The sequence below is a fragment of the Takifugu rubripes genome, unplaced genomic scaffold (assembly GCF_901000725.2).
Source record: "Takifugu rubripes unplaced genomic scaffold, fTakRub1.2, whole genome shotgun sequence".
Classification (NCBI taxonomy): Eukaryota; Metazoa; Chordata; class Actinopteri; order Tetraodontiformes; family Tetraodontidae; genus Takifugu; species Takifugu rubripes.
The window spans coordinates 21651-30303 of record NW_021821633.1 but is presented as its reverse complement, the minus strand read 5'-3'; the positions used below and the strand labels follow the sequence as shown (position 1 = coordinate 30303).

At 48.4% G+C, this 8653-nt stretch overlaps 1 long non-coding RNA gene across 1 annotated transcript; it reads left to right on the top strand.

The window, feature by feature from the left end:
• The first annotated feature begins 5857 nt into the window (after nt 1–5857).
• Nucleotides 5858–6816, top strand: LOC105418979 (uncharacterized). The gene is made up of 3 exons (XR_003887245.1): nt 5858–6240; nt 6340–6555; nt 6632–6816. It is a non-coding gene; the product is annotated as an uncharacterized lncRNA (long non-coding RNA).
• Nucleotides 6817–8653: the final 1837 nt, after the last annotated feature.

Here is an 8653-nt window from a genome sequence, read left to right as displayed (position 1 = left end):
CAAGTTTGCTGCCTTTTTAAATAGACCCCATCTTTTTAAACGGGACGGCCTCCACCCAAACCATGAGGGGTCCCGGCTTCTATCTGTGAACACTGACCTGACTGTCCGTTCCTGCACTACATCCACCTCCTGACTATTGGTTAAAGCACATGCACGCCACCACTCTGCCCCCCACTCACACTCACATCTACGCTCACCCCCCCACGCTGCACCATACATGCCCCTCCACCACTACTCCCATGTCTGCCATCAACATCTCAGCTCATTCACTCCATTGACACCATCATTTCATACGGACAGAATCCCAGGACTGTTCCCAGATGCAACAGTGCTTTAATTGTTCCTATAAAAAGACAGGATGAGCGCACGTTCAGCACGGACATAAAGATGCTGTGCTGAACGTGCACTCTCTTTTAAACACATCTGTTATAGTAAATGACTTAATTTTAGACAGAAACCTCGATGGTATTCTCCTCACTGAGACATGGCTCTGATGCACCTGCTGTTCTCACAGAGGCTTGGGGGGGGGGGGGGGGGGCAGGAAAGGAGGTGGAACCACCTCAATAACAAGGACCCAATTGTCTTCACGCGAGGTCTCTTTTAATACGTTTCCATCATTTGAGCATCATGCCTTTGTTTTTAGCAGCCCTCCTATTTCAGGCATAACAGTTTACAGACCTCCCCAATACTCCACCTCTTTTATCAACCAATTCTCAGAATTTTTATCAATCATTTATGCTAAATACAACAGGATTCTAATAACTGGTGATTTTAATCTACACATCAACAACGCCTCAGACCCAGTGTCCAGAGAATGTTTAAACCTCCTTCACAGTTTGGATTTTAAACAACCGACCCACAGCAGAGGGTCCCCTGGACCTGGTCATAGCCTACGGCCTGTCTGTAGGTGGGTCCCCTGGACCTGGTCATAGCCTACGGCCTGTCTGTAGGTGGGTCCCCTGGACCTGGTCATAGCCTACGGCCTGTCTGTAGGTGGGTCCCCTGGACCTGGTCATAACCTACGGCCTGTCCGTGGGTGGGTCCTCTGGACCTGGTCATAACCTATGGCCTGTCTGTAGGTGGGTCCCCTGGACCTGGTCATAACCTACGGCCTGTCTGTAGGTGGGTCCCCTGGACCTGGTCATAGCCTACGGCCTGTCTGTAGGTGGGTCCCCTGGACCTGGTCATAACCTACGGCCTGTCCGTGGGTGGGTCCTCTGGACCTGGTCATAACCTATGGCCTGTCTGTAGGTGGGTCCCCTGGACCTGGTCATAACCTATGGCCTGTCTGTAGGTGGGTCCCCTGGACCTGGTCATAACCTATGGCCTGTCTGTGGGTGGGTCCCCTGGACCTGGTCATAACCTACGGCCTGTCTGTAGGTGGGTCCCCTGGACCTGGTCATAACCTATGGCCTGTCTGTAGGTGGGTCCCCTGGACCTGGTCATAACCTATGGCCTGTCTGTGGGTGGGTCCCCTGGACCTGGTCATAACCTATGGCCTGTCTGTGGGTGGGTCCCCTGGACCTGGTCATAACCTACGGCCTGTCTGTAGGTGGGTCCCCTGGACCTGGTCATAACCTACGGCCTGTCCGTGGGTGGGTCCCCTGGACCTGGTCATAACCTATGGCCTGTCCGTAGGTGGGTCCCCTGGACCTGGTCATAACCTACGGCCTGTCTGTAGGTGGGTCCCCTGGACCTGGTCATAACCTACGGCCTGTCCGTAGGTGGGTCCCCTGGACCTGGTCATAACCTACGGCCTGTCCGTGGGTGGGTCCCCTGGACCTGGGGGCCCCTGTGGGAACGGTGAGGAGACGCTACCTGACTCCTGAAGTGGCTGCAAATTTTATCCAGATCTTACAGAGCACTCCTGCAGAAATTTTACCAGCATCGTGTGATTTTATTGTTGACACTTTTAACAATAAATTAAAGTCAACGCTGGATTCTGTGGCTCCACTTGTCACAAAAACTGTAAGAACAAAACTTGCACCACCGTGGAGAAATGAAGAAATTAGCAAACTGAAAAGAACCTGCAGGAGTGCTGAGAGGAGGTGGAGGAAATCCAAGCTGACCATTCACAAAGAAATATTTTATCAACACCTCAAAACCTACAACAACACAATCAAGCAAGCAAGAACTTCTCATTTCAAAAAACTAATCTCAACAATAAAAACAACCCCAAATTTCTATTCCACACAATTGAGCTTTTAACCAACGGTAATTTTAACAGGTGTCCCACAACAACGACTGACACCCTCTGCGAGACCTTTGCAGACCACTTCAGGAGTAAAATCGATAATATTAGATCCAGTCTTTTATCCCAACAAATTTTAATCACCAACACTCCTGGATCATTGCATCACCTGAGGAGACACTGGAGAGTTTTGTCCTGGTTGATGCGAGGACACTTGGTTGAGTTTTCTCCCCAGTAAGGCCCATAACCTGCCTTTTAGACCCAATTCCCACACCGTTTTTCAAAACATTTTATGGATTCTTTGAGGAACATCTTCTATATATGGTGAATTGCTCTCTTCAGACGGGTGTCTTCCCCACCTCCTCCGGTGGTGAAGCCCCTTCTGAAGAAGAGCAATCTAGACCACAGCGTTTTAAATAACTATCGGCCTGTATCCAACTTACCGTTTTTAAGTAAAATATTAGAAAAACTTGTTTTTAACCAAGTGTGACACATCCAGCAACGCACCTCACAGACCAGAGTTCATGAGAAGAAAACATCTTCCTCACGCAGGAGGAAGAGGAGAAGCTGAAAGAGCTTCCCCCTGAATTATGGTCGGAAGGACCTGCGGATGTAGGTCTTATAAAAGGAGCAGAACCTGTAAAAATAATCCCTAAATCAGATTATAGACCATTTCAGAGGCAATATCCCCTTAAGACTGATGCACAGGAGGGTATTGTTCCGATATTTAACTCACTGCTTAAAGCAGGAGTCATCAGAGAGTGTCCTGAGTCTCCTGTAAATACACCCCTATTTCCAGTAAGGAAGTCACCACCATCTACCGGCTGGCGGATGGTGCAGGACCTGCAAGCTGTAAACGCTGCAGTGGTCCCTAGGTCTCCTTTAGTCGCAGATCCATACACCCTGCTGAATGACTTAAACCCTGAACATCAGTGGTACACGGTGATCGATGTATCCAATGCATTTTTCTCTGTACCAGTACATCCAGACAGCCAGTTTTGGTTTGCATTTACGTTTCAAGGACGGAGGTACACCTGGACAAGGTTACCTCAGGGCTACTGTGAGAGTAGCTAAGTTTAAACCTCCGTGTGGAAGTCAGATCCTCGTTTACGTGGATGACATCCTCATGGCGTCAAAAACAGAGGCAGATTGTTGGTCAGACACGCTAGCATTGCTACACTGGCTAGCCTCACAAGGCCATAAATTAAGCAAAAGCAAACTGCAACTGGTGAAGCAGGAAGTGATTTATCTGGGCCATGTTTTGACACATAATGGTAAAGCTATTCTCGAGTCGAGGAAAACAGCAGTGCTTGAAGCCCCAAAACCAAAAACAAAGAAGCAGATGATGTCATTCTTAGGACTAGTGAATTTTTGCAGATCATGGATCTTAGATTATGTGAAAATAACTGCCCCTTTACAAGCATTGATGTATGATAATCCCTTAGCCATGTATGATAATCCCTTAGCCATTGATGTATGATAATCCCTTAGCCCCTTAGCAATGACTGATGTGTTAACATGGACCCCTGAAGCTGAAGAAGCATTTACACACACAAAGCAGGCCCTTGTAGGTGCTGGAGTGTTAAAGCTGCCAGACTATCAGAAGCCTTTTGAGCAGGTCGTGGATTGCAAGGGTGATTTTATGACTTCAGTTTTGTTGCAGAAGCACGGAGATAAGAGGCAGCCAGTGGCCTACTACTCCCACAAGCTAGACCCCGTAGTTTGTGCACTCCCACCATGCGTTAAAGCAGTGGTGGCAGCATCTGAGGCAGTAAAAGCCTCCGCAGGAGTGGTGCTATATCATGAGCTAACTTTGCTAGTTCCACATGCAGTGTCAATACTGCTGCTACAGAGTAAGATAGCATTCCTGTCGCCAGCACGTCATCTTTCCTGTATGGCAGTGTTGCTGTCTCAGCCGAATCTGACGATTCGTCGCTGTACGACCTTAAACCCAGCAACGCTGCTACCCACCGCAGAAGAGGGACACCAGCACAACTGCCTGGATGAGGTCTCCACCAAGGTCCTGCCGCAACCAGATCTTAGTGATGTCACGTTGACTACAGGACAGACACTCTTTGTGGATGGATCATCGAGAAAGGATGACTGTGGACGCACTAGAACCGCCTATGCAGTAGTTACAGCAACTGAGGTGGTGGAGGCGAAATCACTTCCCTCCTCCTATTCTGCTCAAGCTGCAGAACTCGTCGCACTCACACGTGCCTGTGAACTAAGCAAAGGACAAGATGTTACCATTTATACAGATAGTCAAACAAACATAGTGACCTCTGCCAAGGTGGTTATATGATATTTATAATAAATTATGAAGGGATTTCAATGGAATTTTTAGGAAATTTTGATAATGGGCAACAGATGTCATTCACTTTTGCTGATGTTCTGGATTCTGGAGGGACTTTGGCCTTTGATCTTCAAAGATCATGGGGGAGGGCAAGAAATTTGGATCATAAAGCAACCTACTATATTGTGCATAATATATATATAAATATTGCATTACTACTGCCTATGTATGCTACGCTACGGCTGTAGGTCATGATATGTGGGGAAATTAGCTGCTTTTATGTTTGGCACTCTATTAAAGGAAGAAAACTCCGATTTCTCTATCCAAGGTACTCTTATCTTCTAACCAGAATCATGGTCTTTAGTCTGCCACCTCAGTCAGTGAGGCTAATCCTCAAATATAACATGAGCAATATATGGTGTCTTATTTAAAGTACCATAATTTCCGGACTATAGAGCAACCTGATTAAAAGCCGCATAATCTAATTGCCGCACCTGTCTATAAGACACATTGAAACACAGGTCGCGGAAGAACTCGGACGCAGACTTCCGCCTGCTTAAAGCTCCATTTTATACGGTGGCCGAGAGGTGCAAAACACTTTAACAATCGGATGAAACAAATTTACGGATGAAACAAATTTACAAATGACGAAACACTTTAACAAGCGGCTGAAACAAATTTACAAGTAACGAAACACTTTTACAAGCGGCGGAAACAAATTTACAAGTAGGATTTTCTACCGGAAAGGGAATTACCGACCCTTGGTACGTTTGGGCCAATGGATGCGTTCCGTCGGTACAGTTGGGCCAATGGATGCGTTCCGTCGGTACAGTTGGTAATACCCTTTCCGTAAGAAAAAGCAGCCGGCAGAAAACAAATTTACAAGTTACTTTTCTTACGGAAAGGGTATTACCAACTTACTCTTTCATCCGGAAAGGGAATTATCATCATTTGAATCGAAAGCGGGTAAGGACTTCATCGTGACGCAGGATGGACGACATGCAAGTGGCCTTTTGCCCGTTTTGTGGCAAACATTTGAGCAGGTTGACGCCGATTTGTGGTTTCTGTGGTCGGTCTTTGGCGTTTTTAAATGCCGCAGCACAGACTGAAGAACCAGCCGTACCGGGGACGTCTCAACAGCCTGTTACTGCTAAGCAAAGTAAGTGTAGCATAGCCGTCGCTATCTGAAGTACGTACAACGTGAATCAGCTGTACCATTGGTTAGCGGCTGCTAACTTTCTAACTGAAGAAAAGACATTGTGGCAGACTACGTCCGATGGTATGTTATTGACCTCAACTCATCTGTAATTGACAGGTAAGTTAAATTTTCATTTGTTTTTTGTCGTTCCACCCACCCCCCAAAAATGAAATTTGCTTGAAATGTCTCATGGCATGTCCTGTATATCTATGGTGTTACAACTGCTTGCCTATATGATGTCTGTCTCTCCATTCTCTGCCTTATGCTAATCTATAAATACTCAATATCACAAACAAATATAACCTTATAAACTTATAAAATATATAAACTTAAGATAATACAATTTAGATAGTTTAATTGGTTGTTGCTGTTGGCACTACACAGCAGTGAAAGTGTTTGTGTTCACTTTGTAGATTCAAAGATGGCCTTTCAGCCCTTCAGTTTCTGACAGCACTACAGCAACACCCTTCTTTGCTGACCCCAGTTCTCTGCCACTCTGAAAAGCGACTAAAACCAGAGGATTGAGTCCTGGTGGTCCATATTCAGAAAGGGGAGGTAAATGGCCTTCATCAAGTAATTTGCCTTTTATTTCACTCATTCACTTATACATATGTATATGCTTAAAATTATCATTTATTTTACCAATTTCCATAGGAGTCAGTTCTGGATGGAGCTATTTGCAGACCTTAGAGACGCCGGATACTTCAACGGGAGTCATGAGCATCAGTGTCTACTGAGATACTGCTTTGGTGATGTCATTCAGGACTTGGATGAGTGTGTTGGATTGTGGAACAGCCACAGGATCCGGCCCTCCAAAACAGCATCATGTCCAGGAGGAGTGCCCAATGAGCTCTACTACTTACCACACCGGTAATATTTGATGGTAGATTATCTGCAGTAAATTTGTTTTTCAAATAAATGTAATAATATCTTCTGTGTAACATAGGTTGACTCCAGAGACTGTGGATTTCAAATCGAACAGACTCAACTGGATGCTTTTCCTGAGGCTCCCCTGACAAGAGCTCCATGTGGGGATGCAAACATGCAGGAGTACCTGGACTTGGCCATGCAGAGCAATCAGTTACAGAAGGCAGAGGACTGGCAGTCTGCAGCTGAGCTGTATCTGAAACTGGGGTGGAGGGAGGAGGGGGAGAATAGCGGGTTCCCTTCCCTTCCCTTCCCTTCCCTTCCCTTCCCTTCCCTTCCCTTCTCTTCTCTTCTCTTCTCTTCTCTTCTCTTCTCTTCTCTTCTCTTCCCTTCCCTTCCCTTCCCTTCCCTTCCCTTCTCTTCTCTTCTCTTCTCTTCTCTTCTCTTCTCTTCTCTTCTCTTCTCTTCTCTTCTCTTCTCTTCTCTTCTCTTCTCTTCTCTTCCCTTCCCTTCCCTTCCCTTCCCTTCATTTTCCTTCCTTTCCTTTCCTTCATTTAATTTCCTTTCCTTTCCTTTCCTTCAATAGTCTCTTCAGTTCCGGTTTGTGTTCCGTTCTTCCACGCGGGTGTCAGTCAGAACAGAGAGGTGGATGCGTTGATCTCACCTGTCCAGGGGAGAAGGGTGCTGACCCAAACTCCCCCCAGAAGGGTGCTGACCCAAACTCCCCCCAGAAGGGTGCTGACCCAACTCCCCCCAGAAGGGTGCTGACCCAAACTCCCCCCAGAAGGGTGCTGACCCAAACTTGACAGTCCACCTGCTGCTCAGGAGGTTCGGTCGGTTGATGCTCCTGCTGGGCGTCAGTGGGTTTGAAGCGGCGCTCCTGACGCCTGGTCACGTGGTTCGGCATCAGCTGCCCTGTTTTCCTGACACCAATATTTACTACATTTTACTGGGAAACGTTGAGATGTTTTCATCCCGCGTACATGCGTGAATCTCCCCGATGCGGGATCAATAAAGTTTTATCTTATCAAACGCAAACACAGACTTGAACGTGAACGTAAGAGCCAGAGGGCGGGTCTCGACCAGGCCTGACGCTGCAAATCAGATATTTTATCTAAACTTTATCTTCTATCCGATATGTTGGACCGATCAGTCACACACGATCTTGACCAGCAGGCGGCGCTGCTGCCTCAGACACGCCGGGCGGATCTTCCAAGGAATCCCGCTGGAAAAGTCGAATAATGTCATGAAGCGCGATGGAGACGTGATGCTCCTGTGTGCTCCTGCTGCTGCCACAGGTGGAATTTAATGTTCTCAGGTTCAGGTGTGTTCGCCAACACGCGCCCGTGCGTCGTGCGTGTGACACGTGTTTCCCGAGGAGGTGTTTTGTGTGTTTTGTGTGACGATCAGACGTCAGCAGCGGCTCCCCTCAGGAGGACAGGCTCTGCTGGGGTTACACCTCCTCCTGCTCCTCCTCCTCCTCCTCCTCCTCCTCCTCCTCCGCCTCCTCCGCCGCCGCCGTCACAGCCCCGCACTTTCTGGACAACTTAGCAGCTGCAGGAGGAGGACCCTCTCCCCGCATCTCCCCGCAGGTCCACCGGTCACTCTTGCGTGTTTCGATGGGGAAGCTGGACGCGCTGTGGCAGCTGAGCCTGCTGAGGTGGCTGCGCGAGGAGCGACAGTCGCGGAAACTCATCCTCTTCATCGTCTTCGTGGCGCTGCTGCTGGACAACATGTTGCTGACTGTGGTCGGTGGGTGACACGGTCGGTGGGTCGGTGGGTGCCCGGTCGGTGGGTGCCCGGTCGGTGGGTCGGTGGGTGCCCGGTCGGTGGGTCGGTGGGTGCCCGGTCGGTGGGTCGGTGGGTGACCCGGTCGGTGGGTCGGTGGGTGACACGGCAGACAGACCACGCTGGGTCTGTGCCAGCGTGGTCTGTCTGCCTGCCTGTCTGTCTGTCTGTCCTTCCATCATCCGTGTGTGTGTGCGCAGTGTAGTAAGTCAGACATGTAGAAGCAAACACATGGAACCGTGTTGCTGGTTGTCCACCTGTTGGACAATAACCTGTTTGGGCGACTTTAATCTCCTGGGCCCCCAGTGGGGCC